The 9070-nt window shown below is 49.8% G+C and overlaps 1 pseudogene; it reads right to left on the bottom strand.

Annotated features, from left to right (window-relative positions):
* The window catches only part of LOC117874754, a 32531-nt pseudogene extending 26324 nt beyond the window's left edge, over nt 1-6207 (bottom strand).
* Between the last annotated feature and the right edge of the window lie 2863 nt (nt 6208-9070).

Below are 9070 nucleotides of genomic sequence, written 5' to 3' on the forward strand. Positions count from 1 at the left end.
CTTAGTCAAGAGCCCCGTTAAGGGGGCAGCAATCACCGTGAATTGGGGAATGAAGTGTCAATGATACCCTGCCAGCCACAGAAACTGGCGTACCTGCCTTTTCGTGGCGGGCAGGGGGCAGGTTGCAATGGCCTGAACCTTGTCCACCAGCGGTTTTAACTGTCCATGTCTGATAGCGTACCCCAGATACTTGGTTTCTTGTCGGCCGATGCAGCACTTCTTCGGGTTGGCCGTTAACCCGGCCGCCCGCAGGGACCTCAGGACGGCTGCGACCCTTTCTAGATGGTTCTCCCACTGCGGACTGTAAATGACTACGTCATCCAAATAGGCCACAGCGTAGTCTTGGTGGGGTTGGAGGAGGCGGTCCATCAGGCGCTGAAACGTGGCCGGGGCCCAGTCGAGGCCGAAGAGCATTCGGGTAAACTGATATAGGCCCATAGGGGTGGTGAACGCAGTCTTCTCCTTGGAAGCAGGTTCCAGGGGGATCTGCCAATACCCCTTGCTAAGGTCAAGGGTCGTGATGTAGCGGGCTCCTCCTAACCGGGCCAACAGCTCATCTATCCGGGGCATGGGGTAGGCATCAAACTTGGAGATGGCATTCACGCGCCTGTAGTCGATGCAGAACCGTTGGGAGCCGTCGGGCTTCGGTACCAGCACGACTGGGCTACGCCACTCACTGTGCGAGGGTTCAATCACCCCCAAGTCCAGCATCGCCCATACCTCCTCATCCATGACGCATCTCTGGTGATACGGCAAGGGCCTGGTCGCGCCCTGAATCACCACCCCCGGCTCAGTCTGGATCCTATGGTATACCAGGGTGGTGGATCCCGGTTGGGCCGTGAAGGTGTGGGGGGAAGGATCGTAGGAGGCACCGAGTCTGCTTGAGTTGGTCCTCCGTTAGGGTCTCCCCAAGTTGGGGTTCCTCAGGGTCCTGGGTATGGGCTATCTGGGGCCCTAGCTCGGGTTCTGGTGGGTAGGGGTTAATCAGAAGCCCTTCCCGTTCTCGCCAGGGCTTGAGAAGGTTGACGTGGTACCGCTGTATCCTCTTCTTCCGATTGGGCTGGTCGATCTCATATGTAACCGGGCCCACCTTCCGGACCACCTCATATGGCCCTTGCCAGCGAGCCAGAATCTTCAACTCGCTGGAGGGGAGGAGGAGTAATACCCGGTCTCTGGGTTGAAAGTCCCGTGTTTGTGTGTCCTGGTTGTACGTCTGGGCTTGCACCTCCTGGGCGGCTTTCAAATTCTCTCGTGCCCGGGCCCCAGCCTGCTTAAGACGCTCCTTGAGCTGGAGCACATACTTTAAGAGGCCCTGGGCCGGTGAGAGGGTTTGCTCCCAAGTTTCCCTCATTAGGTCCAATAGGCCCCACGGTCGATGGCCGTACAGCAGTTCGAACGGCGAGAACTTGGTCGACGACTGGGGAACCTCTCGGACTGCCAGGAGCAAGGGTGGGAGTAGCTGATCCCATCGACGAAGGTCCTCCTGGGGAAACTTCCGGAGCATGTCTTTTAGGGTCAGGTTGAACCTCTCGACCAGCCCATCAGTCTGGGGATGATAGACTGACGTTCACAGTTGCTTGACCCCCAGAAGTTCACACACTGCCGGAGCAACCGCGAAGTAAAATTAGTCCCCTGATCCGTAAGGATCTCGCGGGGTAGGCAGACACGGGCAAAAACCTTCACCAGCTCATCGGCGATGGTGCGGGCTGTAATGTTTCAGAGGGGAATTGCCTCGGGGAACCGGGTGGCATAGTCCAACATCACTTAAGATGTACTGAAATCCCGCACTGCCCTTGGGAAGAGGCCCCACCAGATCCATGGCCACGTGCTCAAAGGGGGTCTCGATTAAGGGCATCGGGACCAACGGGGCCTTAGGAGTCCACGCTGGGACGGCCAACTGGCAATCCAGGCAGGAATTACAATAATTCTTTACCTCCTGGTACACCCCCAGCCAGAAGAGGTGTCCCAAGATCCGGGCCAGAGTCTTCTCGTGACCGAGGTGTCCCGCTGCAGGGACGTCGTAGGCCAGCTGCATGACGGCCCACCGATGACATCGGGGAACAAGGAGTTGGGTCCGGGTCTCCCCCGTGTGGGGGTCCCGTTCGACGCGATACAGGCGCTCCTGCCACAACTCAAAGTGTGGCCACTGGGCCACTCGACCGGGGTCAAGTACCGTCCCATCCACAGTGGCCAGTTGTTCGTAGGCCCGCTGGAGTGTGGGGTCGGCGCGCTGATCTTGGCAAAAGTCAGTGGGGGCCAAGGGACCGTCCTCTGGTTCTGCGGCCAAGCTAGGAGGCTCGGGGGCTTCCCTCTCTTCTCCCTCACTCTCTGGGGCCTCCCCTTCCAAGGCTGGTGTGACCCACGGGCTGCCCCTGGTGTGGCGACAGAGGACGGCGGGAAACTCGGGCCAGTCTCGATCCAGGATTACGGGGTATGCCAGTCGTGGAGCGAGGCCCACCACCATCGGCCGGGTGACTCCCTCAATCATCAATTGGGCCCGAGCACTCCGGTAGGGCCGTACGTCCCCATGGATGCACTGCAGCCGAATCTCTCCTAGCTGGGCATCAGCCTGGGGACCTAAGTGTCGGCGGACTAGGGTCTGTCCGCAGCCCAAATCAAGGAGGGCCACCGTCGGGTATCCTTCAATAACCACGGGTACGGTGATCTTAGCAGCTTGTGAAGGGCGGGCACGAGCTTCCCCTGAGCAGACCTGGCCAAAGGTACATTCCAGCCCCGGGCAATCCCGCTGGAAATGGCCATATTCCCCGCAGGAGAAACAGGGGCCCAGGGCTGCTTGTCCCGCCCGTAGCTGCGTCCCTGGGTTGCCCCCAGGAGGACCCCGGTGGTCTCGGCGCGCCACAGGAGCTGGGGTCCGAGCAGATCGCCCGGGCACCCCCGGGGGACGAGTCCCGGCCTCAGCCTCCCAGGGGGAGCCCCGTAGGTTCACTCAGGCTGGCGCCCCCCTTTTCTCGGGGTTAGGTCGCTCCGTCGCTGGTGGGGCTGCACGGACCACCGGGCCTATTGGCATTTCAGTTGCCAGGAAGTCCTCCATTAGGGTAACGGCGGTGGCCAGGGTCGTCGGCCTGTGGCGGAGGACCCAGGCTCTTCCTCGTGATGGGAGAACCTGGGTGAACTGTTCTAGTACCACCTGTTCCATTAGCTCCTCCGAGGTCCGGCGTTCGGGCTGCAACCACCGCTTACAGGTCTCCCGGAGTTCCTGGGCCACCCTCCGAGGCCGGGCCCCGGTGGGATAGGTCAGACTCCTAAACCGCTGTCGGAAAGTTTCTGGACTCACGTCCAGGGCGTCCAGAATCGCGGCCTTTACTTGGCTGTAGTCCTGGGTGGCCTCCACCGACAGGCCTCGGTAGACTGTCTGCGCAGTCCCAGTCAGGTACGGGGCCAAGATGGAAGCCCATTGGTCCTGGGCCCACCCCGCGATGACCGCCACTCGCTCAAAGGTGACGAAAAAGGCTTCGGGGTCGTTGCTGGGTACCATCTTCGTCAGCCAGATCGGGGGGCTGGGCTGTGGGGTCTCGGCGGGCCTCCCGGCTGAGCCTCCCCAGGTCGGGCCAGCGCCGCTGCGAGCTGCTGGAGACATTGTCGCTGGAAGTCCTGGTGCTGGGTAACCAGGAAGCTGATTCTGTTGGGCTCCCAGCTGCTCAACGAGCTGCTGCTGCTGTTGCTGCTGGGCGGCCTGTTGCTCCTGTTGCTGTCGCGACTGGGCTGCCTGCTGTAGCTCCTGGGTTTCCGTCATTAGAGCCAGTAGCTGAGATAGATCCATCTCTTGGGAGAGGGACCTTTCTCCTGCCACCCCTTTCTCCCTGGGGTCGAGAGTTCGCGCCCACATCCTCGTCCGCCGTGTCCCAGATCATGGGCTCCTTAGGGCAGCGAGCGCTGGGTAGGTTGGGTGGTTCCTCCGGACCCTCGGTGAGGGGAAGTTCAGTCTGCTCCTCAGGATACCGGGCTCGGGGCAGGCTCGGCCAGTCCTCCTCAGGATACCGGGCTCAGGGTAGGCTCGGCCAGTCCTCTTCAGGATACCAGGCTCAGGGCAGGCTCGGCCCAGCAGGAGCTCGGGCATCAGCATCTGTCCTCTCCTGCGGTCAAGCCGCAACTGAGCGCTGGGGTTGGGCCTTTATACTTCCTGTCCCGCCCCTTGACTTCCGGAGGGCGGGGACAGGTGGTGACTCCGCCCACTCCAGCAGCTGTTCTGGCTCGTTCCTCGCAGGGGCTGCTGGGAGCCAGGCCGCCTCACTACAGTCACTATATCACTGGTCACAGGCTACCAAAGGGAAGAAATTCAGGTTTCCAGTTGGACCTGCATGGTAATAAGTGGTTGGCAAGATGTGGTGTTGAATCCTGATCCTCAGCTAAGGGTGGGGAAGTTGTGAAATTCAACACCTGAGATAGGTAAGGGCTTAAAGCCTAATACCTGAACAACAGGTGCACTAAGAGAGACTAAACAGGGGACAGAGATGCACCCAGCCTCAGTAGCGTGATACTTACCATACATGAAGTTCAGATGTACAGAATTATTCAGTTAGATAACACAGGAATATTAATCAAAATCAACAAGAAATATTCTGGTTCTGCGGTGAATTGTACTCTCTAACTGATCCTGTTGTTACTTTGTCAAAACTCCTGTTAAGCCAAATCCATCCCTAATGCGACTCCAAGTCAGTGACGTTACATCAGGATTGAATTTGCTCCATTAACTTCTGTTCTTGGTTACATTTTATACAGTAGAAGCAGTATATGGGAATTATTAAAACCATTGACATCTATTTTAATTAGGCTTGGAAACCAACAGAATGGAGAATAGAGACCCATTTTATACCTATTTTAGTAGTTCTAGATTAGTTATAAGAGATGTTTTCCTCTTCTTTTTTCTGGTGAAAGTTTTCTAAAGACCTGACTGGGACTTTAAAAATCTAGCCAAGTCTGAAGACTGTGCTGTATAGTAACTTTATTATGCTGGTAGGTAAAGTTGTACACAGACTCCAGTTTGTAAAACTATCTAGTAGAGAGTGATATTTTGATGCATCAAGTGTAAGAGAGCATAGAGTGAGTTCTCACCCTTAGCCTCGCATTTCCTGACATTTGGGTGCTGGATTTCTCAATATTTATTGTTGCATTAAAGACAGTTACCCCCACACCCACAGAATTTTTGGAAGAATGGGGAGAAATGCCAGTAGAGTAGATGTGAGATAATCTGCCTCCCATGTCTCATTCTCATCTGTAATAGTTAGAGATTGGCTTAAGCCCTTAATCATCAAATTTAATAACTCTTCCAAAAGTTTCATCATAATTATGATAATTAGATATTCTTGTCTTCCATGTAAATGTCCTGTCCCTTTTTGAATCTCCATAAACTCTTTGCTTCAGTGACTTCCTCTGGCAATAAATTCTAGCCTTTAAAATTTCATACAGAATAATTTTCAGTTTCATCACCCAACTAGGATTGAGTGAAATCTATGGAAAGAAAAAATTACAAGAATTCATGGAGAATTATTCACTAATTCACTTTCCATGATTTCACAATCCTAACATTTCAATTTTTCAAGAAGTTTCAGAAGACTGCAATGTTTTTAATAGGAAGAAAGTAAAGAATGTTGCGCATGAGAAACCAAATGCTAAATTTTATGCAAAAATACTTATTTGTAAATGTTGCAAATGTAACAACATGTACCATACTACAAAACAATATATATGCACCACAGAAGCGAGTAATGTTTGCTGTGAAAATCATTACTTTGATTTTCCTAACCTGTGCATTTAAATTTTTAACCATAGCATTGACAATAACAATAGCAATGGCATTTCTTTGGCAAGGAATATGAGATAAGTCATTTTATTTCTCTCAATCATATGAATAATTCCCATTGCCATATCTTCCTAACCAAGGTTATTTAACATAAACTGAAATAATTTGTTCAGTTTTAACTACAGCCTGGTTATTTATAATTATATTACACCTTATATTTCCATAGCAAACAAATTATATTCACCAGATTTAGGATACCCTGCTAGGATCACATCCTCCTGCCTGGCTTCAAAGGACTCAAGAGCCTTGAATATTTCAGGACTGCACACAGTTGTGGGGTAGAGAATCCCCTTGTAAGAAAAAAGCAGATCATCACGGTCCATTGTGTCACAAACAGCAATTCCCTTATCCAACAGATCGATGAATTTCTTCCTATGGTTTGCCATTCTCCTCTCTCTTGATGTAAAGCTGTATGCAGACAGAGACAGGTGCAGACTACCTTTTAGTAGACCTTTTGTGGATCAAGTAAACAACATTTGAGTCCTCCCTATTCATCTATAGAGAGAGATACAGCCCCAGACAAAGAGCCTGTTCTAGCTCGCATTGGAGTCATTTACAGTCCTGTCATTGACATCAGTGGGAGTTGGAGAAGACCAAAAGAGGAAAACAAGGGAATTAAATTGCTTCTTAAGCCAAAACTCATATATAATTTCAAAATATCACGTGTAAAAGATTGCTGTAGAATGAGTACCTAGTGCATGTATACATAATACATTAGTGACATGCAAAAAATTACACTGATGCCAGGCTCCTGTTGGGATGGTACATGCCCCAAAGTAGGTTTCCCATGGTAACCCTGCCCTTTTACATACGCATTATACTGGTTTTTTTCTTTACACAATCACATCATGCTTTGAGTCCTGAGACCTGAAGAAGAGTGGCCTCCGTGTAGGGCTTGTAGCTGCAGAATTCGCCTACTCGCGTGGGTAACCACAGGCTCCATTTGGTGGCCTTGGGGGTACAATGGCTAGCTCCTCCTTTCAGCCAAATATTTTCTCAAGTTTGGAGTGAGATGATGGAGTTTTTGCTATCTAGTGATTGGGGGGTGGCTGTACATATGAGTACATAATATTTTATTAATGATTAATATGTTTATATTAATATAGATCAATTGGTGTCTGTGTCAAGGGATGAAATCCTGGCTCCATTGAACTCAAAGGCAAAGCTCCCATTGACTCCAGCGAGGCCAAAATCTCTGCCTTGAGGAGCATTTATGGTCTCAGCCTTTCTCATATTGTATTCCCATGAGCAATAAATCCCATTCTCCTCATTCACTGAATCCCACTCTCACAATTCCAATCACTTATTTAAAGACTTTTGGACCCTCCTTAAATTCTCCTGTCTGCACAGGACTTTGCTAAATTCTTCAAAGAGAGAACTGAGACCATATTAGGGTTAGGGTGGGGTTTTGGTGGAAGAACCATGGCCCATTTTTTTCAAACCCTACCCCAATGAAATAATTTGGGATCTGTGTGGGAAATCTTAAGGGATTTCCCTCCTGCAGGTATTTCTTCAAGAGGGGGTGCGTGGGCCCTTTGTTTGTTATGGATGGATTTTTATGATCAGGCACAACAGTAAGATTAGGTCATGCCAGAATGGAGATTAGTGGTGGAAAGCCAGCTAGAAAAAGTGAGTTTTGAGGAGGGATTTGGAGGAGAATTAAGTATCTTGGCAAAAGGCTTGATAAAGTCTTAGTAATATGAGCTCTCAGTACAGCATTCAGCTATTAAACATTTGCTAAGAGATTAGGAGAGAGCACGATACTTTATACAGATTATATAAAATGTGCAAATTCACAAGGCCGTCTGAATGCATCAAATGTGAAAAGGGGAGATTGGCAGAGGAATATAATTTCGTTTAAGCTTCTAAGAAGGTGTTTACAAAAAGTGGAGAATTAAAAAAGATTAGAGCACTTGGTAGTATCCGGTGTAATGAAATCCATTCTGTCCAGCTCACCACCTCCCAAAGGTCTAGGACAACACTGCAGTGTCTGAACTGCTCTTTACTGAACATAGAGCTTTGCAGGGTAAGTTAGTGGGCTTCAGCCATGATGCCCACAGAACACTGGCAGCTGATAATAGCTAGGTTAGCGGTGAGCTGACTACTGCTTCTGATCTTCTATTTGGCTCCCTTAACAACAAACAACAACCCACCTCTCAACCATACCCTCAATACCTACAAATTGTACACACAGCTAGTCTAAGAAAAAAACAAGTTCATATTACTGTCACGGTGTTCTGTCTTCTCCCCACACAATCCTGCTCTGGTTTTTTCAGCCATCTGTTGCATCTGGTCTTAAACTAAAGGCATGTTTACACAGAGAAAGCTGTTCATGGGCTAGCCTACCTGAGCTAGCTTGACTCCAGCCAGCATGAGTAACAAGAGCAATGAAGACAGTGAATAGCAGGCTTCAGTGTAAGCAGTACAAGCCCAGCGTTGATCCTGGATACATGTTCAGCTCACTAGCCTGCTCTGAAGCCCGTAGTGTGCTGTCTTCACTTCTACCCATATTAGCTGATTCAAGCTATCTTGGGTAGACTAGCCCATCCACAGCTTTTGCTGTGTAGACATACCCTAAAAGTGTAAGCTGTTTGGGACAGGGATTGTCTTTTACTGTGTGTCTGTACAGCTCCTAGCACAGTGAAGACCCCATCTAGGCACTATTGTAATAATAATAAATAATTAATACATAATTAATAATGGGCCCAATTTGGGAAGGATTAACTTCCATAACCTAAAATCATGAAGATTGTGGGTGTAATCCTAGAGTAACTGATGTCAATGGGAGCTTTGCCATTCATTGAGGCCAGGATTTCATCCTGTATATTGCAAGTCAAGATTCTGAGGGCCCACGGGAGAACTGGACAATCAATAGCAATAGAAGCAGAAAGATTGGGTCCTGAAAAGGGGTGTGCTGGGGAGGGTGGGATACTAATTGATGTGTTAAGAGTCTCAAAATGGTTTCCGAATTTGTGGCAGTCCTAAAATAGCTGAACAATAGCAATCAAATTCTTTTCCAGTGCAAACTGGTGCAGATCCATTGATGTCAATGGAGCTGCCTGTGAGAGAGATGATGAACACCAGCAGAGCTCTGAGACTATTGTATCGACTTTGTAAATGTGATCTGCATTTTTGTGAGCCAGACACTGGAAGTATGAAAGCTTCAAAGTCTTTTTGCGGAAACAGACTAACACGGCTACTTTGAAACCTATTGTATTGAGATGAACCAGATGATATGGGTGTATAGGC

Source organism: Trachemys scripta, chromosome 3 (assembly GCF_013100865.1).
Source record: "Trachemys scripta elegans isolate TJP31775 chromosome 3, CAS_Tse_1.0, whole genome shotgun sequence".
NCBI classification, from domain to species: domain Eukaryota; kingdom Metazoa; phylum Chordata; order Testudines; family Emydidae; genus Trachemys; species Trachemys scripta.